The sequence below is a fragment of the Anser anser genome (assembly GCF_964211835.1).
Source record: "Anser anser genome assembly, chromosome: 2".
In the NCBI taxonomy this organism is placed as follows: domain Eukaryota; kingdom Metazoa; phylum Chordata; class Aves; order Anseriformes; family Anatidae; genus Anser; species Anser anser.
Genome location: NC_139721.1, coordinates 48,964,151 through 48,989,331, shown reverse-complemented (window position 1 = coordinate 48,989,331; position 25,181 = coordinate 48,964,151). Strand labels below are relative to the sequence as shown.

General features: G+C 42.3%; 1 long non-coding RNA gene across 1 annotated transcript in view; it reads left to right on the top strand.

Annotated features, from left to right (window-relative positions):
- The window catches only part of LOC310894298, a 63,455-nt gene extending 38,599 nt beyond the window's left edge, over positions 1-24,856 (top strand). The window contains exon 4 of the long non-coding RNA XR_014579751.1: positions 24,257-24,856. This is a non-coding gene — a long non-coding RNA (uncharacterized lncRNA). The remainder of the gene's footprint in view (positions 1-24,256) is intronic.
- The last annotated feature ends 325 nt before the right edge of the window (positions 24,857-25,181 follow it).

Genomic DNA, 25,181 nt, shown 5'->3' with positions numbered 1-25,181 from the left:
GGAGCCTGCCAGCGTGGGCCTCCACACGGTCACTGCTCCCTTCCCATGACGGTCCTGGTGTTTCCACCCCGATGTTATCCAGTAAGAACATAAACCACTGGGGTGCCTTAGGGACTGCAAGCCCTCCTTGAGCTTGTTTCCCATGGCCTGAGCAGAAATGGCCCCACGCCCTGTGCTACGCTCCAGCCCCTTGCATGAAATGGTGCTCACTTGGGAGGAGGGTGTCAGGGAATGGATTCATTCAATGTGCATATCAGAGGCACAAAAAAAAAAAAAAAAGGTTTGGGTAGTCTCATAAGCATCTCCAGGTGTTCAATAAATTAAAATAGCTGTAAAATAAAATGGAGGGAGAGGCTGTCAGTCATCTTAACATTGTGGGCACTTCTGACAGTCAATGCAATCTCATACAGAGAGAGCTCCTTTTACTTTGCGGTCCCAAGAAATGTTTTGTTGGGTCTATTAGTCTTTGGGCATCTCAGAGAAGGGATGTGACAGGAATTTAATGTGCCCCTTCTTAGATCCTCACTGTTCTGATAATCACAAAGAGTTAAAGTAACACAGCAGAAGGTTTCTCTGGGCCTCTAGGAGGTTCAGCAGATTACTAATACACTACAGGCAGTTTTAATGACAGAGCTTCCAGCTCAAATCTGGCCTTTTTATTATGATGAAGGGCCTGGCCCCAAGTGGTACAGAACACCTGCAGCTCTCATTGAATACAATGGGATCTGATGCTGATGAAAGGGACCATTTTCAAACTTCCTTAGAAGTAGACGCTCCCCAGATGTTATGCAAAAAGCCCTGCAGAACAGGCATCAAGTGCTGTGATACAAGGCAGGCCAGCCACTATTTTCCTCAGCAGGATAAACCCATGAGTTAGTGCAAGTGGTTTATGTGATCAGATCTCCTATCCAGGAGCAAGCAAATTAAGGTCAGTGCTGACTGAATTAATGGAAGTATTAGCCATTCCTTGAGAGGCACTGGACATTCAAACAAAGAGGATTTTCTCTTGCTGGGAAGGTACCTGATGACATCTGAGTTTTGTCACTGACATTACTCACAGCAGGATTTTGACTATAATCCAGAAGAAAACTTGCGGGAAACTGGGAAGTACGTATATAGGGAAAGACAAAGGGGAGCACAAAACTTCTTATGCATTATTTTGAGGCGTGTGTCAGAGATTCAAGAGAGACTTATTTTAACCGAACATGTTCATGTTCTGTAAATTTCACTTTTTATTCACCATCAAGAGAAAAAAATGCTTCCCACTCTATGTTATCATGGTTCTGCAAGTTCCCCTCTGCCGTTACCCCTTGGTTAGTGCATATGGGGACCTTCAGCCCTGGGCTGTACTGACATTTCTTGTGCAGATGTCTGGGACCGATCGCTGCTGTAGGCATGGGTGGGATTAGTGCTGGCAATTATAGGTGAAGTACTGTAAAATTGTTGGTGATGTGCGAGGGTACACCATTCTGTTGGATTCTTTACTTGATTTTATTTTGTTTCATTCTCTATGTCTTTTAGCTATCACTCTCTCCCTTCCACATTTCATATATGTACTTATTATATAGAGAGCTGGTTCTAATTATGTCAATCAAAAATAAAACAATACACAAAAATCAGAATATATTGTATACTTGATTAGCCATGGCTGGGCAATAATACACAAGGAAAAATCTACATTCCTACCTCCCTCAGCTGGGGATATGATCCAGAATCATATTACCAATATAAACAGCATAAAGCAGTCTGCTTTATTAATACCTAATATATCAGGTATCACACGTTCATTGCAAAAGGCAAAAGAATAAAAGCATGCCTGCATTCTGACATTGACACAGATATTAAATAACACATGTCCTGTTCTGGATTTTCCTTTCTTTGTTACAGGGTGGCAGGGGAAGAAAGGAATAAATACAATAATAGTTAAAAAAAAAAGTTCTGTGACAGTTATGTGGTGATGGCAACATTGGCCCATTGTATGCAGTGAGTCAACATAAAAATGCAACAAACCCCCCAAATAACATCCACATACCAGGCCAAATCCCAGCCATCACCAGCTGTCCAGGCGCTGTGGATTTGCTGTGGCAGTGCTGCATAGCTGGGAGGAGGGAGGCAATATGCGGGGACTTGGGCAAGTGATTTGTACAGCTCAGGAATGTCACAGAAGTGCTGGGTGTTGTCGGTTTATTTTTCTGCTCTTGGGTCCTCGCAGGGGCTGGTTTATCCTTTTCACAGGGCTGCTGTAGCTTGCATCCCTAGTGCTGAGGGACTGCTGTCAGGCAGAGAAAAGCTGAAGACTTAGTATTCCCTGGTGATGTTTCCTTTCTGGTCTTCTCCCTCTATTCCCTAATCCCTTCCTCCACCATCATCCTGGGGGTGGAGGAGGAGGGGAGGTCCTGAAAAGGGAATGCAGAGGCAGCGCTAGATAAATGCTGCCAGATAAACCCCTCTCTGTCAAAGTTATTTCCCTGGACAGTTTCTTTGTGTCTGTGTAGCTGGCATAAAGTGGCCAAAGCATACGACTGTCTCTCATCACAGTGATTGTGTGTACAGTGAGTGTAGTGTGTGTAGAAATGAATAAGGCTGGACTCTCTATGTCTTAACTTTAGGATTTAGGTTTCCTCCAAATAGAAAACCCAGTAGCTGTCTTCTGCTGGATGAAAATAAAATCACGAACTTTAAAAAGCAATGAAGTAAAACTTCCACAGTGGCTTTGATATGGCTGATTCTTTTTTAAGCCACTTGGATTTGGCATTGCTTCCTGATAGCTTGCCAGCCTGGGATGCTGTTGTTTTTATCCATGCTGGAGAAGCAGACAGCTTGCTGATAGCTTGTAGTGTGGTGTGCTTGTATGGGTTACCTGGCATCATCCCGAACTTAAGGAAATTGCAATTTTCATCTTTTCACATGTGCGTGAGTAGCAGCAGCACAAGGCTGAGCCATGCACAGGCACGTCAAAGCCTCTATTCGCTTTCTTCTGAACATGGCACTCCCTCCCACTGGGGCTGCTGCATTACCTCCTTCATCCTCTGCCCACCACCATCCTCCAAGCGTAGTGACCTGGGGCCATACCGCCCCTACTCCTCTTGCCCCTGAGCTGATTCAACTTTATACCTCAGCCATCTCCTTCTGCCCCTCGTGCACGTACCTCGACACTTCAGCCATTCGCCCTCAACACACAGCAAGACTCTGGGAGCTGACGAAGTTACTACCAGTCAACTGATTACCTGCTAATCTGCTGCTTGGCAGCAGCTGGTTGTGTGAAAGCTCTTATCCTGCAGCTCAACTTTTTCACAGAGGGAGGTACGGCTGAACACGAACTCCTGTACAGAGGCAATTACACGAGCTACAGGGTTACTGCCTTGACATAGGCAGCTGAAGCTTGCTGCCTCTAAGTATCATTTGAAGTGTTTCACACACCAGCAGTGGTGCACACATCTTAGCCTGGTTTGGTGGACTAGGCATTCATGAGCCTGTCAAGTTGGTGGAGATCTGTTCTTCATTGATGTGCGTGTGTGGAGGGAGGGGAGCCTGCACTGTCAAATGGTTTTGCTTCCTATTTGCAAGTTTTTTTAGGGCAGAGATTGCTTCCTATGACATTTATAGGGGTTTCACATTAGGGGACGCTTATCTTGGTGGACTTCTGATGTGCTACCGATATCGTACACACTCTGTTGCGTTCTTACAAAGGAAATCGAGACATTTCCTTTGGTGGCATTAGCTTGACTGATGTTTCAGAGTGTGGCACATGGCATTGGATTTGTTGATTAAGTATTATGGCGAGCCAGAAAGTGATTTGCTGTGACATAATAAAATGTGACTGATGTGTCCTGATGTGATACAAACTGAAGTGTTGCAGAAAGATGCACAGTCAGACCCACATGGGGGTAAAACCTAAAGCACTTTTTCTAACACCCAGTTGTCAGATATTTGACTTGGACAATTACAGATTTGCCACCAACGCTCTGCTGTCTTCAGTCACCACACTAAATCTTCCTAATTGGCAAATACATTAGTGAGAACTGACATCACCATGTTAGTCACTGCGCAAACATGGAGGTTGGCGGAGAGGTACAATCGTTCAGCGTTGTCCATAATTAATCACAGACAGGTAGTTCAAAAAGGCTATGGGAACAGTCTCCACATTCACTTACTAACACTTTATGATCCAAAACAGAATCCAGAAGTTATTCCAAGACAGGCCGTCATAAAATCTTGAAAACTTGTTCTGAGAGTTGCTTTTGTCGTGCCCTACATAAATCTGTCCGATTTTGGCTAAGTTATATACTCTTTAAAGTCAGCATTTAAAGTAAAAACAACTTGTGTTTTATTTAGAAGGACCTTTGCTGCTGAAAACTCCAAGTATTTGCAGTACACTGAGCACTGCAGAAGATTATGCCTTGGAGGAGCTGAGCTTCCCATATGAGAAAGTCCAGATGGGGCATTGCAGAAGGCTTTACGGTTAGATGCAGCCATCTGGGGTCAAACAACAAACAACAGAAGAGCCTCATCAGCAAGGGCATGTCCACCATGTGCCTGAGCTAAATGTAAAGAACAGAAACAGGGAAGACGGATCACGACCAGGGAAGGTTTGGAGGGTGCTGTTTTCTGTATCGGCAAGTGGTGGAGGCAATCAGAAGGCAGCCTCATTTCTAGCAATAACTGGTGTCTGCCAGATTGCCGTTAAGTTAAAGAGCAAAGGCTGATTATTAAACTGTATTTTAGAAACTTGAGGAGTTCTGGTGCTTCATGTAAATATGAAGCACAGGAGAGGAATGTTATTAAATAAAATGAAAAGGAAGGAAAAATTGCTGGAGTGTTTGTGGCTGGGCTCAGGCTGAAGACTAGATCTTACAATTCTGGAGGCTGCCTGAGACCTGATAAGACTGTGACTGTGATCAAAACAACCTGGAGGTGATTACTAGCAGATTTCAAATTAATCCTTTAAGAAAACATTAGGATTCATCACAGTGAAGCTTGCAGAGGACGGAGTGTTCTGTGGCACACTAGACAGGATACAAGGAAATGCAAAATTACTGTAAAACTGAAACTGGAGGTCAGAAAAGTCCAGCAAAACAGTACAGGATGTTGCCCATGCTGGGCTAACGGCACGTGCCCACAAAAGGGCCAGCAGGTGGGAGAAAGTGCAAGAAATCCCCTGTTGGGATTTATGGTTTTATTTTTTTTAAACCATCCCTATGTTGGTTTGCCAGCTTTGCAGGCAGCAGAAGAACATTTGCAGCCCAGAAAAAGAAGCAGAAAGCGACACAGTCAAATGAACACTTCCTGGGAGCAGGGGACAGTGTTGCAGTAGACCATGGGACTGCCAGAGAGCGAACGCATCCAGTACTTTCCATGAGCTGAAGAGCATTAAGATCCCTGTTACCACAAGAAAGTTTCTTCACACTGCAGGAAAAGCTAGAGCACTGGAGGAAAGACAGCTAAGACCCCAAGATCCCCATAGGGAACTTACTCAGGGTGTTTGTGGTCAAGATCCTACTCTCACTACTGCCAGAGAACAGGCACTGCTGGGAGGCTGGTATCCCGAGAGAAACTCTGCTTGGACGAGAAGAATCTGCCCTTTCTTGAATCCCGGGCTCCTGTGGCATGAGCCTGCATGCTCGTCCCATGTTTGGGGCACATTTTGTTTCTACGCTTTCATTGCATCCATTAGACAGGCATACTTCTTTCAAAAATCTCTTCCTTATTATCCCTTTTTTAAGTAGCATTAAAAGTCTCCAAAGCTTATGTTGGGGCAGAGCTTGTAGGCATCTGTTGCCTTTTCCTCTTCTCCTACCTCATTCAGCGTTGGGTCAGTTGTTCCAATGTTTCAGATATTTTCTGCAATGTCCCTATTCTCAATGTTTTTCTAAAGTAGGACAGAAAGGCAGCATTACATCTATATTCTCACCTTTACACCCCACAGCCATCTCTGTGCACAGCTCCAGCTCTGGCTCTGTTCGTCTGGTCTTGTGTGGTTTCTCTGCTGGGAAATTCAGGCCTCCCAGTGCCCTGATTCCCACTGCAAAGCATTGTAACTGCTTCTCAGTGCTACTCACTTTGTGTGTTCATCGCTCTCCTGGCCTTGCAGCAGGGTTTGCTTGACTGAACACTGTGCCGGGTCTCCAAAGTACCTCCCAGGCAATAACTGTCATTGATCCCGTGCCTATGCACTTTCACTTCTAGTTGGGTATTTACAGAGGAAAGAAACTAATGAAGAGAGTGGTTTCAGAAGAAAGGCAGGGAAAGGGAGGAAATATGAACCGCTCGAGAAAGAGCAAATGTTTTTTACGGGCATTGTGGGTAACAAGAACCACATGTGGATGGAGCCAGATGGAAGGAATGTAAGTTGGTGGATTTTCTCCGTTTTAAATGAGAAATCAATGCCTGGCTGCTTGGAGGTGGGAGGCAATAGATATGGCAGGAGAATTGTCTTGTGATGGTCAGTGTGACTGGGGTTAGAAATTGTAAGATTATAACATTCTTGGAATAGTTAAAAAAGATCAAATCCAAAATAAGAGAGCTTCCTTTTTCCATCCCCCTCAGATTCTCTGTTTTACTTCATAGTGCAAATTCTCATGAGCACTGGATGAAGACAAACTTAATTCTTTCATTTCCTGACTTTTCAGTGCTTGCTTTTCAACCTTAATGTTCTTTTAATGGATGTTTTTGGATGCAGTATAAATATACATAACATCAGCTATGGTTAGACGTTGATCAGTGGCATTTATCATACCCCTTCACTCTTTCATCCACATGTTGTCCACTAATTTATATCACTCTGGGCAAAATGTAACAGCTTCTAACAAGTCTTTTAAAAAATCAAGGCAAAATGCCTATGTATTGCTCTTCTGCACGTGTTTGTATGTATAAAATACAGTAGCAACTGCCTCTGAGAACAAAGGTAGTAAGATACCGAGGAGGGTGTGTGTGTGAAAAAGAGTTCCCAAAAGTCAGGACGTGATATTTCCTCAACTGTTATATAATATTTATATTACAGTAGTGTCAAGAGGCTTCAGTCAAGATCAGAGGTATCTGATTATATGAACTTCATAGAGACATACCAAGACACAACCCCTGCCCCAAGGAGGAGATAATCTAAAAGGAAAAAATACAGAATACACTGCTATGAGGAGGGGGGTTCATGGGTGAGTGGAGCTGATGAGAGGGAGGGACAGCCATCTTACAGCCGAAGCTGCATTTCTTTCACAGTTATAAAGAGCCAGCTATCCATAAAGCATCTGAAGCAAGGTCCCTTCTGTAAGCAGAGTGATTAGCCCCACAGGGAATTCCTGCAGTAAGTGGTTATTCATGAAGAAAGGTGCTTGAAGAGGGGGGATGAATGCTTATTGGTTTCAAGAAAAAGGTCTTTAGGAAAAGGCTGATAGCTTTAAAGACGGACCTTGGATTTTGATGGCAAAGACAGGTATTTTGTAAATTTGTCTTCTCTTGGATCATCTGTCTTAGATCATGGAGCTAAAAGCTGAAGAGCTTTTATGGACACTGGTTGAGTTAACCAAGGGAAATTTGTAAACTCTTTGCTTAGTTGAGACGATGCTGTTTCATGGGATCAGCTGATTTCCCTGTTGCCTTAGCACTCTGACTTAGTCAAATCTTTACACCGTCTCTTATTCTCTGAATTCAGTGGCAGACTTTAATGTTTCTGTCCTATCTGGTTAGGCTGACTGCCCATGCTTTTGGCTTCATGGAGACTGTGAGAAAACTGACAACAGGGCTCTCTGAGCTGCAGGTGCCTGGGCTGGCAATCCTGAGTGAGGCAGAAATCTGTTAACTTTCACCAGTTCTGCTCTTAGGTCCACTCCAAGTGTCAGGAATATAAGTTTAACCCTTTGCCTCAGGAGGCTTTCATTGGAACTAGAAGCTTTTCTGGGGGAACCTAAGTTGCTAGAGCAGTGACTTCTACTCCAGTGATGGGATCTGAGGTTTCCTCAGCATCAGGAATAACCTCTTCACTGTCAGCCTTACTGTCTTAGTTGCTCCCTGGGATAAAGAGGGTGACATGACTGACCCTCTTTGCATCTACATATGCTCAGATGGATAATTTTAGAGATTTTACTGTCCATTTGATGAAGAAGATGATTACTAGAGTCTGTATTTAGCTTAAAATAGGCATACACCAACCACTTTTTAATATAAAGGAAGTGGATAGCTTCTCCTTTTCCCTTTCTAGGGTCTCCATTTTAAATGGCTATAGCTGTTTCTATTGGCTCCAATTCTGAAGGACAGCAGGTGATAAGAGCTAGTCTATTCTGCTCTATGGAATGGTATTTTTCTGCCTGATCAGGAACAGAAAGTACAAGGAATAAAGGCTTCCAGACTAATTTTTTAAAGTCAGGTATTTCTGACTGTCTGGGACAGTTAATGGGAGTGAGTTAGAATCATTCCCTCTTCCCACTGATCTTCAGTGTTAGCCCTGAAGTGGTCAGGCAGTTGGACTTGATGATCTTTGTAGGTCCTTTCCAACTGACCTATTCTATTCTATTCTATTCTATTCTATTCTATTCTATTCTATTCTATTCTATTCTATTCTATTCTATTCTATTCTATTCTATTCTATTCTATTCTATTCTATTCATTTCCATTCCATTCCATTCCATTCCATTCCATTCCATTCCATTCCATTCCATTCCATTCCATTCCATTCCATTCCATTCCATTCCATTCTTCTACATACATTGCTGCTGTGCCTTGAAGTCTGGCTGAGTTATGGGGAGTTATGGCTGAATTAAAGTTGTTTGTTTTTTTTTTTTATTAGGAGGAAAAATTGTAGGGGAGGGGGGAATAATTATCATAAAAGTAGCAATTGATGTGTTCTGATAGTCCCTAAAGGCAACGCTCACAGTGCAGGGCCATGTTAGTCCTGATACTGGTTAAATCTGTAACAAAAGTAAAAAATAAATCTTATGCTGAGGAGTTACAAATAAAGTGAGTTTCAAGTCCCAGCTGACCTTCAGGGAGAGTTGCATGTAAAGCTGCAGATAACCATGGAGCAGCTGAACTTCAGTTTGCCCTTTCAGTGGCAAATGCAGTCATGATGCTCTTGGTAAGTCTTGTGCAGTACTGCAATGTCTCCCTGTCAGGATTTCACAGGATGTGATATAATGATGTACAGTGTCCATGTAAGGACTTCACCCTTAGAGCCCTCCTGCAAAATGTGTCAGTGAAAACCTCCCACTGAAGCAACATGGTGAAATGAAAGTAAAATGAAGGCTATGGCAAGGGGTCATTAGACTGAATTGAAAGATCTTACTCAGGTTTGTTAATCCATAATACCTTTTGATAAAATGAATAAGTATGCAGGCAGATGTTTTTTCTAGCTAAGTAAAAGAGTTTGGTGCTGGCTGGACTAGAGAGCTTGTAGGTGCCCCTTGGTTATTTTGAAGAGATCTCCCAACCACCATGTACTCTAGGGTGAAAACCAGCCAAGAAATGGGAGGGTTACTTCTGTTGAAGGTTGCATACTTCTCTAGTTCATGGCATTTAGAAGCTGTGGCCACTGTTGCACACTGGAATGACACACTGCAGGGACTAAAAAGAAACCTTTTGAACCTTGGTTAGTGGCTATTAGCTACACACTTAATTTGTAATTGTCTCTAATCCTGGCCACTTTCCTTGTCTGTGAGTGAAACACATTCACATTCATTCTAAACCAGTAGAAATGTGAAAACACATCTGATGTTGAAAGCCTTAGATGAAAAAGTGAAGAACAGAAATGATAACCAAGCAATAACAAGTCATCAGAAACCATATGTGTCAATTACTTTTGAAATAAAGAACGACAAAATAAATTAATTCAAGGGAGAAGTCATTGCAATTAATAAGCTGTCAATTTATGTAATGAATGCAGGAGAACAAAAAGGTTATCTCTATAATCAGTGCTGTGACCCTGATGTCCTTAGGGCACAATGGATCAGAAAGATTTTTTTTTTCCCAAATGTTACATCCATTCAGAAATAAAGGTACGATCAGACCGCAATTTTACAGTCCTGCACAACTCTATTATTAATATTAAGGTAGGACAACTTTTTGCTCCTAAAGCTGTTTTCTAATTGTGTGGTTTCTCTTATTTTATGGAATAAATGTGGTATAGAATAACTGGCTCTTATTCAGTGTTTTAAGCACTTAATGGTGCACTTGGTTTTGTGAAGTAATCACAGGTGGAATTTCCTTGTGCATCTCACTCTGATGTGTGAATAACCTAATCCAAGGAAGAATAGGGCCAAACTTGCACTTTACCTTCAGACACTTTGTGCTATTCCTGTAAAGTAAGTTTCCAGCAAGTTTGCAGCAAGAAAGGGCTGAAGACTGAAATGTAACCAAACAGTAATCTCATTAGAAGAAACGATAGCACTTTCAGGGCAAAGGGCACATATCCTACAAGTCTCGACTCCAGAGTGCATTTATGCTGCATGATCTGCTTGTCTGTAGATAGTGGCATGCACTCCATTGCACAACACATCAGAGGCACCAACAAGCAGAAATTTCTGTGACCTTTTCTGAAAGAGGGGGGACACATTACATCTCACCGTAATTGTGCTTCAATGTCAGTACAACAGTTGCCATCTTGACCCTTTATCTCCCCCTTCCTCAAACACCCAAAGTTTCTGTGTATAATGTGATCTTCAAAAAAGGCAAAGAAAAATGATGAAAGAAGGGTGCTATGGCTTTTCTATCTCTGCTTACAAGTATCAATAAACATCATGATTATATTAACTTCAGTAAAGCTATGTCACTAAAACAATGACACATATTGCAAATATTATACTTACACCTATTGCATCATTAAACCAGTTACTTCTAAGGGAATAAATACTTATCTGGCACAATTAAATAAATAATCACAATGAGGACGTACAGCAGAGGTGTTTAAAACACAAGAGAAAAATACACCATAGCAAACTAAATCCCAAGAAAGGCTTAAAGGCCAGGTTTTTCTTCCACTAAGCAGCTCAGTAAATGCCTTTAAAGCCATATGAGAAAATAGAGAAAACCAATAATCTTTATATTATAGATACTACAGTGGCTGGCAGCTCTACATTGGGTAAACTTCTGCTTTATTGCAGATGGACAGCCTATTCCTAAAGAACTGTCTTGGACATGCTTCCACAGCCCTCTGGTCCTGTTCAGTACCAATGTCAGTGGGAGCTAGATATGCACAGCGTCCATCGAACCACAGTGCAGAGAATTTCTCAGTCATTCTGGGACTGTTCCCAATCAAAATTCAGAATTTAATATTAAAAATGAACTTAAAAATAAAACTAAAATGAAATTACAGTGGAGCATATGCCTAGCAGCTCCAAGCAGGTAGTGACTGGTTTCTCAGTCTTGGATACCTCTCACTATCTTTTTGTCCTCTTTTTTTTTTTTTTTGAAACAAACAAACAAACAAAAAACTGATTTTTGTCCAATTCAGTTTGTCTATCCATCTCTTCATAAACTGGAAATGGAAAATACAATGGATTTGGCTCAGGTCTTAGAAAACTCTTATTTTTCTTTGTTTCCTGTCCAAGACAGAGTCAATGTACTTGATGGGTTTGATTTTAGATGAAGGAAATTGGGAATATTTTACATTTGTTGAGTTTCTTTGCCTCTTTTCTCGTTTAAATAAGTGGTGTCTGACTTCTCAGGTGTAAAGTTTGTGGGTAGCATTTTAAATTGACATACCTAATAGGACTGATCAGCTACTCCTTCTCTGATATTAACAAAGATGGAAGCTGGCACTAAGCATCCTCCAGTCCTATCAAAGTGCACCTGTGGCAGAAAGCAATAGATTAAAATATCAATTTATGATACAAATGAAATGTTGCTACAATCAAACAGGAGTGAAAGAAAAAACTCTGCAGAGAGTGCATCCCTGATTTATCTGTGCTGCAGCCTGTGCCTGCATGTGCCTCATCCCCTGTGCAGGCACTTTCCTCACGAAGCAGCACAGGTTACTCGTGTGCAGCCTGTCGGGTGTGCAGGCTCTCTGGGGGCAGGGATGGATTTCTGTTCAGCGTTGTCAGTCACCTGAATTTCTCTGTTCCCGAGCATGCCAGCTTGTGACTCCTGACATTGCTAGAAAAAAAAATGGCACTGGAAAAAGACACAGCTGACACTCTTCAGTTGCATTAAGGTCCTGGATCTCTCCAGAGGTTAAACATCATTAGGAATAATGCCAATGGTGCTATACATTTGTAAACCAGGTGAGAGAAGAGAATCAAGGCCTCCAAATACAGCCCCTTCTTTCCCTTCCCAAAATGAACTAGTGCAAAAGAAAGCCTGGTTCGGAACAAAATGCAAACCGTTTGTCTCATGAAGGCAGAACAAAGCCCCTTCCAGCTGGGGGGAGCTGGTGGCTGCCAAGGGCTGGGAGGGAGGAAGTGAGACAGACAGACCTGCAATGAAGAATGTTGTGATTCCTCTTTTTCGCATGCCTGATTGATGGAAGTACAACAATAGAAACAAAAGATGGCTTGGATGGGCAGCGAGGTAGCAGAGACAGGCTGACACACCTTGATACCAGACTTGCACAGCTGCACATACGCCACTGCTGATCCATCAGCCCAGCATGCCTCTCACGACGGCTGATCAATCTGCACATGCCATTGCTTGACTTTAGCAGCAGTAGATGGTAAGGGAGAGAAATATTTGTAATATAATGGAGGATATATTTTTGTTTTTCTTTATTTTTTTTCCCCTCATGGAAGATCCCTATGATTGATAACAGGGCAAAAATACCCCACTGGCTCCAGTGGTTGTGTCCCACGGTCTTTCCTTGGGTAAAATTCTCATGGACATTTATGTCCACTCTGCTCTGCTAAATGCTATGCTCTCTAGTGAGTATTTGGGGAAACAAATGAGGAAGGAAAGGCAAAGTGAGAACTAGTGCAGATATTGACTGTAAAGATCAGGATTTGCTTTAAATGAAAAAGAAGAATTGGCAAAGGTTGACATGGAGGAGCTGCTGCTGCAAAAAGTGAGGCAGTGTGCTTTCCAAGGAGAGTTTTGATTGAATGATCTGTATTGAAAAGATATTCTTCAAAATAATTTGTAGAGTCTAGACAATAACTGTCACATGAGAGAGTCTGAAATTTTCAGATCAATAGAAGAGTTTGCAGCAACTCTTCTTATTATTATTTATATTAATTACTGCTGGAGTCTGTGGGCTCAGCAGTCATTCAGTAAAAACATTCTTCAAGTCTTTATTACACTCTTGGCCCACTTCTTCTTTATACTAGCTGCACTATTGGTATCACACAATGCAAATTTCTGTAAGACCAAGCAATCAAAGTAGAAAATGCTTAAAAGCTCTGCATTGTAGTTAGCGCTTGCTGATTATTTGGCTGTAGCTTTGTCCTGAGAACCCAGTAGTATTTTTAATATTCAAATATCTCAGAAGAATAGCCTGAAATTTGACACAAAGGAGAAATAAGAAAAAATCTGGCACTCTATAATGAACCAACTGCCCATTCATATCAATGGGAATTTTGTGCTGACTGCAAGGATAGCCTATGCCCCTTATAAATCCACAAGCTTTATTTCATTTTGCACATGTATTTAATCCATCTGTAAATTGTTCATTGGATAGCACAGGACGATGTTCTCTTGGGAACTGTAAGGTATGTGTATTCAACAGTGGAGAATAAACACAAGATTTTATTACAAAATGCCACTGCTGCTCCTGGCATGAGTAATTTGTGCACCTGCATTTTTAAAATGTTTCAAAGTTTTTTCCCTTTGTGAATTCAGCGGCAACACGCATTATCTTCCAGGCTGCCACAACACGGTATTTGCAGGCTGGGTCACGTCAGCCCTTGTTATCCAGAAGCCATTGTTTTCCGAGCAAATAGCAACTGAAAATGACAATGGTTTGCTCCAGACTGGGGAGAATAAGACAGCTCTGCTGTATGGCCTAGTAACACAGCTTCACGATGAGCAGGAGGTGTATGTGGGTCTCAAATCCAAATTTTATGGGGGGTCCTGGGGAAAGCGGAGGCCCAAGGAAATGTGGAAGGGATTGAATGTATTAGGACAGCAGTTCTTCCAACAGTTTGTCCCACATTTGTCCCATATTCATCCTTGCAACACACCTGGAATCTGCAAGCTTGGGGAATGAGAGACTGGGTCTGGAGATTGAAATATACTCTCTGGTGTAGCTCTACACAGCCGAAGTACTGGGCCAGCTATAGATATCATTAAATGTAGAGTCCTGAATAATTACTACTGTGCTTTAAATACACCGTCACCTTCCAGAAGGCTGTGTACCCATGGGACCTTGACTGGCTGATCAAGGTTTGGAGTGGGTAAGGGAATTAGGACATTTTAGTTAGTTTAGGCTTAGTAATTTAATTTTTAATAGTTATTCTGCAGATGTCTAAAGTCAGCTCTGTATATACAATTTTTAAGTAAAAATTTCCCTTGTGTTCCCTGTAATCTCTCTGAAATGTTCCTTGATTCCCTCAGAACTCTCTCATTCAAATATGTAAAGTGTATAATTCCAAGCAATCTTACGTATTTGTACATCTTAAAGTCATATTATCATCTTAAGGTCCTGTATCACACAATTCCCCTATTTACAATGGGTCTTAGGCAAAAAGGGATAGAGATCACATGTTGTACTGGTTTTCTCAACATGGACTGTCTCCAAGGGCAGTCAAAAGCAGGTGAGTTTGCAGTGTGGTTATTTAACTGATATTGCAAATGCTGATGGAGGGATGGTGCTTATGAAATCACCTTGGATGAAGGTTTTATTTTCTCCATTTGTCAACAGTTAGAGAGACAAAACAGCACAACCAACTTGTAGTTTCCAATATTTCCATGACATATACACATTTAGAGAATGAGATTTGCATAGCCATGTGCAAGAACCTCCAGCTCTGTGGGTCAGCACTTGACATATCAAATGGTGCAAATCTGTGGAGCTAGGTATGCCCAGTTCTGCCTCCAAAAGGGCGAACGTCAGGAAATCAGACACCTTTGCTGCCAGCGCTGTGTCCAATGGCCCTGCCCACAGCGATCTATCCTGACCCCTTCTATATCTGACCACGAGGTATACAAAACATGTTCAGGTCTGTATTTACCTCCAGTTCCCACAAAAACTTGATGTTCCCCTTTCTCCTTCTAGCCTTACTGCAGATTAGGATAATTAATCCCAAGCTTCATTGCTTGCTATTTTTATCATAAAGAGCTGGAATGAACATTAGAAGATAAGATAATAGAGGGGAAACAGAGAAATGGGAAACTGCTGAAGAGAACCTCAGTACTAGGCTGCTGTTTCCTTTAGACCCAATTTGAGGGGCCATTTATTTTAGGTCGGAAATGAGGAGACATTTCTTCTCAGAAAGAGCAGTCAGGCATTGGAGCGGGTTGCCCAGGAAAGTGGTGCAGTCATGGTCCCTGGGGGTGTATAGGGAAAGGTTGGACCTGGTGCTTAGGGACATGGTTTAGTGGTTGGCATTGGAAGTAGGGTGATGGTTGGACCAGGTGATCTTGGAGGTCTTTTCCAACCTTAATAATTCTATGATTCTATGAAATGGCCTAGGCAGAGGACGCTACTGGGACATTACTTCTAGAAAATAAATGGATGCCACTCCTTTGAAATCCCTCCTGGGACCTCCTAGGAAAAATGCCTAAAGCTGAACAACAGGCCTATAGGATGAACTTTTCATCCCTTAATTGACCCCTTTCAGATGTGTGTGTGCATGTGTGTGTATCACAAGAAGCAGGGAAGAAACTGAGCAAGACATATTGAACTGCTTGGGTGATGAAAGACCTTCCCACTGCTTCATTCCCAGCCATCCTGGCCCTTGCTAAGGAGTAGTTATAAGCAGAGACACAAGGTTATAAAAAGATTTGGACACCAACACAAGAAATGGCAAAAACAGAGAAATGGTTGAGAATGGAAATAGCCAGGTGAATAAACCAGCTTGAGGGAGACTTTTACAAATCAAGTAATGCAAATAGAGATTTTCCACATCTTTCCACAGCACTGACAGCTGAGATGATCTCACTTTGGCCAAGAAAAGGCCACCCTTACTATGCAATCACTTGGACAAGGCATAGGACCTACCTCAGACAATATAAAAAGATGTGACAGGGAAGAACCATTGATAAAACAAGCACAATGTGAAAAAATAATTTTAGGTGCCTGTAAAGTAAAGAATGAGGAAAACAGAGAAAGAGAGGGAGAGAGAAGCAAAGAGAAATGTAAGTAAAGTCCCTCCAGACAAGACTTCTTCCCTGTATCTCTAGGAGGTACCTGGAAACTGCGCTACAGTCTCTAAGCATCTGACTGGAAAGTTTGACATGTCTTCACTTTGACGTTCAGAAACACAAATATGACTTAATTTTGTGTGAATTTTCTGAAAATCCAGCCAAGCAACAAAACCAAACAAGAGGTACTTTGCCTGACTGAACAGTTTGCACAGGACCATATTTTGCTGTCCTGCTCAAATAGTACCTCACACCACCTAACGAACACATTCCACGGTGGGCTGCCATCAGAGCACTCGTGGTGAGCAAAGATGGCCAAGTCTGCTGCTCAGTACTGATACTCCCAGAGAATCAGTCCCGATGAATTCACGGTCTAAAGAAGTGTGTTAAGTAATTTCAAATAAATATGTTTGAACACAGTACAATCTGCCCTCAGATATTCCGCAGGCAGAAAAGTAGGCTAAATTCATCAGATTAATTATTCATTGCAAATTCTCTCAGCTCTATCATTGAGGTCAACAGCAAAAGTGCCACTGAGTACAATGGGATGAGGTCTCCAAAAGTGGATAACACTACTTTACTCTGCAAATATGAACAGTTTTGCTAGTTTCTGAGGGACAGGCAGAAGCAACCAAACAAGCAGAGGTATGTGCAAATAAGCAGTTTTATTTCACAAAGATTGACTTCAGTTTCAATCCATGTGGGACTGTATGTCCCATATTCTGCTCTGAGCTTTATGTTCAAATGAACCCAAATTCTCAACTCTCAGCTGAGTTAAAATATATACATATGTATGTACATATATTTATATATATATATTTACGCCCATTTATCATGTAGTTTTGCATCAGAAGTCTCCAAAACCATGTTTTTGATGCAAAACCATAACATAAATGACACTTTCTTAAAGGCTTTTGAACTATTTGGTAGGCAAGGTCTGAACTTGAATTTATAGTGAAACCCCAATGTTAGGTGGTTTGGAAGGGGTAAGAGGATTGGCTGCATTGCAAACACTTTACACAGCTGTTCAAATGAAAACACAGAACACTTGAGGCCTCAATCTCAAGAATCACCACATTCTTTGTACTCCACAGAGGTCTTTCAGTCAGTACTGTACACCTGTATTTTTAAGACCCATCAATTATGTGCCCAAGCAATGCAATTATAACCTAAGCCATATCCTCTGATTAAATACATCAGCCAAATTTCTTGTTTATTTTAACTGCCTCTAGTTATCCAGCCCAATCCAGGCTCCAGAACATACGAAGAGACTTTTCTAAAGAGTCCCTTAATTTTCTACTCCCCCACTGTAAAATCGGAGTAAGTATTTTTACTGGGGAAGGGAGGAGAAGAAAAATAAACAGGGGAGGAAATGTAATTGGCAGTGGCACAGAGAACATGGCCTCTCCACTTCTTTCTACTGTTAAAGCCCTCAGGGGATTTAAAGGCCACAAATGATGTAGGTCTTCTTCTTGAACCACTGTGAACTTTATCTGCCTGGGTTTAGTATCACTAAATGTGTATTAATGTCAAAGATTGTTTGCGTGGATTATTTATAAGGCATTCACTTCAAATTAGTGCTGCTTAAAGTGTGTGAGTTCATAACTTGCCAACAGCAGATGCAGTCTGCAGCAACTGAAACAGCAAGTGGCTCCATAGATGTATATACAACAGCTGGATGCAGATCAATAATAGAAACATTAACCATGGTATTGTTTTAGAAGCAATTCTTTACTTTGGAGATATATTTTATTCCACATTAATGGTACCTTAAATAAAATGATAGAAGACATGTAAGGATGCATCTCAAAGTGGTGCACTGGGACTCCCTTGCTCTCGCCTGCCTGCTACTAATGCTGCTTCTCCTTGGGCTGTAATTCCACACATCTACCCTCCAATGCCTGCCCCACAGCAGGGGTATGCACTGGTTGTTGGGCCACCTAACTATCTAATACCAACCAGCCACTTTGCCATGCAGCATTTATAGATTTTAGCATGGGACCCATGGTGGTTTATCCTATGTGCCAGGGAAGCTGCACATCTCTGGATCAGAAGAAATAGCAGTGAGCTGCACGTTGGTAGGAGTAATGCTACCTCACATCAGCAATCATGTGTATGGTGGGAGTCCCAATGTAATGTAACTCTCATTAATGACCTAGTAGACATAAAGTTCTTTGACTGGTCATATAAAAAAGTGAATTTTCAATCACCTTTACCTTGTGTGACCATCCACTTTTATGACATGTCTGGGCAAGAAGGGTGTCCGTTTGGCTACATGTAAGTCAATCAAGTAGAGTCAGTTCCTTAGAGAAGTGATTAGAGACACTAAAGGTCATAGGTCAGACTTTTCAGTGAACAATAAATATGCTTTGACACTGCCTAGAGTATGAAGATGCACAGACTGGGAATATATAATACGATATGCATGTCTAAATACGCATCTAGCTTCCCCAGGTTTGATCTGAGCCTCATTTGATCAAGCCATCAACTGAAGTCAGTGGGAATTTTAGACTGTGTTGCCCATGGCTTTGGGGAATGTACCAAAGCCAAGACAGAAGAACTATGCCCTGCTGGTCTCCCCACTGTGACTCTTAGGAAGAGTCCAAAGCCAGTGAATGACCAAAATCTTCTTCTTGCTCGAACATGTGATTAATTTTGGGGTCCGTATGTAAGCTTGGCTTTCTATTGAGCATGTGGGATGGGTCTTGGCAATAAGGCCCAAGATGCTGGAATACATGCATTGTCTCTGACATCTGCTTAAAGGAATATCTTTCCAGTCATCAGCAAATTAATCTCGCGGAAATAGTTATATTTAGTTATATAGTGATCATTCTTGTTGTAGTCAGGCTGCCTTTGCATATCCAGACATGAGTTCAGCAGCATAATCTCCTCTAGTCTGACCACTGACTGACGCACTAACACAGCCATGAGAAAACTTCAGGGAACAGCCCCCCCCTTTCAAGCACTAATTCATCAGAGCTAAGCAATTAAATTGTCTTTATAAGTGCTTGGTTCTTCCCAGCAATGCCACTTTAGAAAAAGTATTGAAAACCAGCACTAGTGCCCCTTATATTAGCCTGTGAAGGCATTTTAGTCATATCTTTTGAGTCTAGTTCTGAAGACGGAACATTTTTGACATCTCCTATTTTCTCTCCCCCACTTGCTCTCTGTTGCCTCCCGGTCTCATTCTTTCCTACTGTTTCTTTCTTGTTGTTCCCTTCCTGCAGTCCCTCTGTCACCTCAGAGCAGGCTGAGTCTTTCTCTGGCCACTCACCATGGTATCTGTGACTCTCTTCCTCTCCCTTTGAGTTACTTTAGCTCCCCCTCCAACCACAGACACATTTTATACATCTTTTATTTTTCTCTCCAAGCCATAGCCCTCTCCTTTTCTTTCATTAGTCTCCTTATTTTGCTCTTGAGAGTAACATAGATTTTCACTGAAATTACAAACAAGGCGTGACCACTTTCCAGAAGTATTTTGAGGTGCTGAGCATTGTTTGTTCGTTCCAGTGCTCTCTTTCTTTGTAGGGACCTTGAGGATTATCTGGCATTAGCAGCTGTTCCTTTGGCTCCTTAGCCACTGACAGCTATCTGTAGACCTTCCTCCTCTGCACACACAAGGACACTTGTTGTGAGCTGTATTCATTTAGGGTTACAGACTGTCCTAACCACCTGAACTGGCAAAATTCAGAGTTCTTCCTCAGAGATCCTGAGTGCCCGTCCCTGCATGTGATCTCAGGGAGAGATATGGACCCATAGCACCTCACAGGAGATAACGAGGATCTTGCAGGATGGCACTTCCTGCAGTAGGCATTGCTACATTAAGCAATTAATAAAGATGATTACAGCTCAGAGCTAAATATGGTATATTACTGTGCTGTACTTCACTTATATTACCCTCATGGCAAATGAGTCAGAGAGACAGTGCCACGTATTTTTGAGGAGTGAATCTTTATGCTAATTGATGGTATCAATATGCACATGGTGATGCTGATATAATTAGCACAGTGGATAACACCAATATAAAACAACAGAAGGAATCTCTCTTAGAAAAAAAACACAACACAGTGGATACATACTTAAAGCTGTATGAAAATCCTGTAGCAAAACCCAAGGAGGTTCAGTTACAATCCCTTCAACTGAGACAAGCTCACCCAAGGCTTACAGATGTTTTGGTGAACCCAGGGTTAGTTTGCTATGATTTGGACACGTGGGATTACAAAATGAGCTGATAGAGGGGGAACTGAGTTGGGGTTTGCATTGGTTCGAGGCCAGATCTCAGAACAGACCTCAGAAGTCGTCAAACACAAGAGAAACAAAACTAAAGAAATAAACTGTCTGTGGAGCCCCTGCAAAGACAGTCCAAGGTGTTTTGCACAGCTGTACTAAGTCTCGAAAGAAAAGTCAACATACAGGCTATCAGCTCTCTGTCAGTTGATATGCTCTCCAGGAAATGATATACAGGTTTTATGGGCCAGATCCATAGCTGGCAAAAAATTGATGCAACTTCACTGAAGTCACTGGGGATTAGCCAGCTTATGTCAGCTAAATATTCAGCCCAGCATCATTTGCACTTTCATAGTTCCAACATCCAAAAGAACCAACACTTCAGCATGCGGAAAGTCTGTGAGCTGCATGTGTCATATGGAAAGTAATTGTCAACACATGACTGAAATACAGGGGTAGAGCTTTTACTCTCTTCAAAACTTTCTCGTTGCTTTCTCCTTTCAGACCACCAACTGGGTTTGGTCCCTTGGAGCCTGATCCTACTGGTCTTGAATCCCTGATGTGATCCTTGCTCATGAGATTGTTCCTGTTCAACACAATAGTGAAGAGGACAAGCTCTTATGCAACAAGCAAGACCTGTGGCAGCAGGATGTTTGAGCTTGTCCATGCTGAGCTGGGCCAAATGTAGGGTCCCTAGCACTGCTGTACTGAGCATTTTCCAAAGGACTGCAAGTCCCCTCAAACCTCAGTCAACAGAGTGGGTGCTGACTTGCAGAAAATGTTCAGTCTCTCACTGAATCAAGCCTTCAGACTTTTTAATGTTTTTGTTACTCCTGTGACAGGCAATCTGCTAATTTGTGAGAGTGGTGATTTTTTTAAAGTTATTTTATTTGACATTTTTTAAAGCTAAAAGACAGAGTTTGTGTGGCCACTGGGTTTCTTCCTTGAGGGAATCAGTCTAGATAACTTTAAGATCTTTTCTTCAGTCCAGCCTCTCACTCTCATTTTGGCCACAAAGTTTTTTGCACCCAGGTAGGCCCTCATACAAGCCTACATTTCACTCACAAGGTGTCCTTCCTTACAAAACACATTGCAAAAATTAATGGTCTGTCATTTTCCTTACGTATATTAAACCAGGCAGGAATAGCATCTCCTTGTATGTTTTTATCCAGCCTGTGCACAATGGTACATAATTCCAATTGATGCTCTGCATATTACCATAAAAAAAGCCAAGAACATTGGAAACTGCACTCCTATCTCATCTCAAAGTGGTTAAATTGTTCCATTTATTTGTGGAATGGATCAGGCCCTTTACATATATAAAATCTGGCCACAATGCACCCAGTGAGATATAAACTGTTAACCTGGCGTATTGGGTTTACATGGCAAAGGTTTGGTAGCAGAGTAGGGCTGCAGGGGTGGCTTCTGTGAGCAGAGCCCAGCAGCTGCCCCAAGTCAGATCAGAGATAGCTCCAGATGGCTCCGAAAGGGACCTGCCACTGGCCAGAGCCGAGCCAGTGAGTGGAGTTGGTTATGCTTCTGGGAGAGCAAATTTAAGGAAGGAGGAAAAACCTTCTGCACAAAAGAAGATGGGAGAGCGAGGAGTGAGAGCCAGCCCTGCAAAGCCCAAGGTGAGGGCAGAAGCACAGAAGGTGCTCCAGGCACGCAGCAGCAGTTCCCCTGCGGCCTGTGGAGAGGCCCCTGGTGGAGCAGGCTGTCCCCCTGCAGCCCATGGGTCCCACACGGAGCAGATCTCCACGCTGCAGCCCGTGGAGGAGCCCCCGGTGGAGCAGGTGGATGTGGCCTGGAGGAGGCTGCGGCCCATGGAGAGCCCCCGCAGGAGCAGGCCCCGGGCCGGAGCTGCAGCCCGTGGAGAGGAGCCCACGCAGGAGCAGGGGGTCTGGGGGGAGCTGCCGCCCATGGGGGACCCGTGCTGGAGCGGTTTGCTCCTGGGGGATGGACCCCGTGGTACGGAGCCGTGTGGGAGCAGTTCTTGAAGAGCTGCTGCCTGTGGGCAGCCCCCGCAGGCTCAGTTCGGGAAGGATGGCATCCCGTGGGAGGGACCCCACGGGGAGCAGGGGCAGAGTGACCGTGAGGGAGCGGTGATGAAGTGCCATAGACTTGACCGATGCCCCCACTCCCCCGTTCCCCTGTGCTGTTCGGGGGAGGAAGTAGATGAGGGTGGATGGGGAGGGGAGGGGGGGAGAAGGGTGGTTTTAGTTTGTTTTTAGTTTCTCAGTACTCTAGCTTGTTAGTAATAAATTATATTAATCTCCCTATGTTGAGTCTGTTTTGCCCATGACACTAATTGTTGACTGATCTCCCTGTCCTTATCTCAACCCTTGAGCCCTTTCCATCATATTTTCTCCCCCTTTTTCTTTGAGGAGGGGGAGTGAGAGAGTGACTGTGGTGGTGTTCAGCTGCCCAGCTGGGTAAAATCCCCACACCTGGAGTTCTCACTCTAACTTTGAATTTCATTGAATCTTCAGCTATAGGTTAAACACTTCAGGTTAATCACTTAAACATTTGTTCAATGAAACTACAGTGATTTTGCACAGAGATCATCTGCAGTATGTAACAATACCCAGAGCTGTGAGGCGATTTAACAGGGGTCTCTACCTGCTGCAACACCTTAGCGCAAGGGTGTGATTTAAAGGTAATGTGGCAGGTTTAATGCAGAATTTCTTTGCTTTCCTAGGTTTAAGCCTCAACCTTAATGGTATAACTTGCATTGACATTGTTTCAGTTTGTTTTGACATCATAATTGAGTCTAATCTCCACAGACTTGCACTGCAGTCTTATTTCCTATTGTAGTCTCGCAATGTAATTTTACCATAAGAACACTGTAGTGAGGTCTTCTCCAAGTCATGCCTTGAAATCACTTTGTGTGTGTAACACAGGCTCATAATGGTTTTGTGAGAGGGTCTCCAAAGATCTTTCCTGCAACAATTTGGCCATCTTAATCTCAAATTGTAATGACCTCACAATGCCATAAAGCAATTACCATTACAAATTTAAATGGTCTTATGAAGGAACTTCTGTGCTGCCTCATTAGGTGACACATTTTGCTGTGTCCAGCCTCTTGTTTAAATATAGCACATCTACTGGATATCTGCTGCTCTTTTAAATTCCAAAATTGGGCTAGGGAATGCATTTTATTATAGTTATTATATATATATATTTTTTTTAAAACTGCAAATGGACTGATGAGAATCTACTCCAGCTGCACATTTTTGTTAGCGATAGGCTGGGTTAGTTGCATCCAGATCTGGATGCCACTACTGTTGGAATTTTATTCACTTGCTGACCATAAGCCAAATCACAGCTAGGAATTTGCTTTGAAACCAAAATAACAGAATTCTACTGTGCTCCATCATCACCTGATATAGCTCTACTTCCTCACTGCTTTGTTCCTAAAAGAGCTTGCTGCTGGGGCATTGATTTCCTTTTTAGTGATTCTTCTGGGAAGTGATGGCCAGCACAATTCCTATCCCTTTGTTAGACACCCAAGACAGTAGGAGCTGGTGATTTGTGTTGGGAGGTAAATTAGGCTGCCCTGGCTTTAGTCATAAACCTCTGAACATCTTGACTAATTTCCCAAGAAAAGCTTGAGCTTATCTAGGACACTTGTAAAATGGGCTACAGAAGACCTCAAGTTAGTGCTTTTCCAGTCTGATTTGGAATTCAGAGTAATTCCAATAGACCAGAGGGCTTGTCCTGGCTTTGATTTGGCTCTAGTAAGTGTGAAACTGCCGTTCTTACTCCTCTAACTCACTCTTTTGTTGTTGTTATTGTTGTTTCTGATCCTCTACAGGTTTATTTTGCTTGGTGATTTTATGGTCCATGAACACCAGAGTATGCGTGGTACACCATGAGTACAGAAACCCACTGCTACCTCTTACAGCCAACTTTCAAGAAGCAGCCGAGACTTATAACTTCTTCAGTTCAGAGACGTACTCCTGAGAACATGTTCATTATTTTAATTTAAGTCTTCATTGTTGGCTGACTGCCAAGTGGCCTACCAGATGTCTCTCTCTTTACTATGGTTGAAGCAGATTATGATGTTCCAGTTCATTTTTCCTTCACTGACAGCCTGGTTCCAAAAATGTGCCAGACTTTAAGGGCAATATTTTCAAAAGCCAGGTCAGCTCACAACAGTACACCAATGACAGTGCATGCAGATACTACAAAACCGTATGATAGGCAATTAACTCAATGTTATTTATGCTAGTAAAGTAACTTTGATTTTGTTGAGTCTTAACACTGAAGGGGGAGGATTCTTAAAGCGCCAGTTCTTGGAGTCTTGTGAATATGGCAGAATTTGATCTTTTGCTTGGAAAATAGGAAGCTTTGGCACATGGAGTTAAAAGGAAAAACCTGAATAAAAAAAAAAAAAAAAAGCTTATAAAAAGGGAGAGAAATACCAAAACCTCTGAATGGATTTGTTTTAAGTTGCCTTTTTTTTTTTTTTTCAAGGCCATTAATTACACAGTCATGGATGCACTTCTTGTGTATATGTTTTTTACACACAGATCCCAAACTCCTGCCTACAAAGAACATTTTTTCATATTTTGTTTCTCCTTTTTTTTTTTTTTTTTTCCCAAAGTGAAAGAGTACACAGAACAAAGGCTATTCTCTATGAGATCAAAAGTCTTTAAGACATTTGCAGTAACTAGTTTCAAGGGAGGTCCCAAAATCTTAGGACTTTTGAAGGTCTCTAATGCCCTGTAAGGAATGTT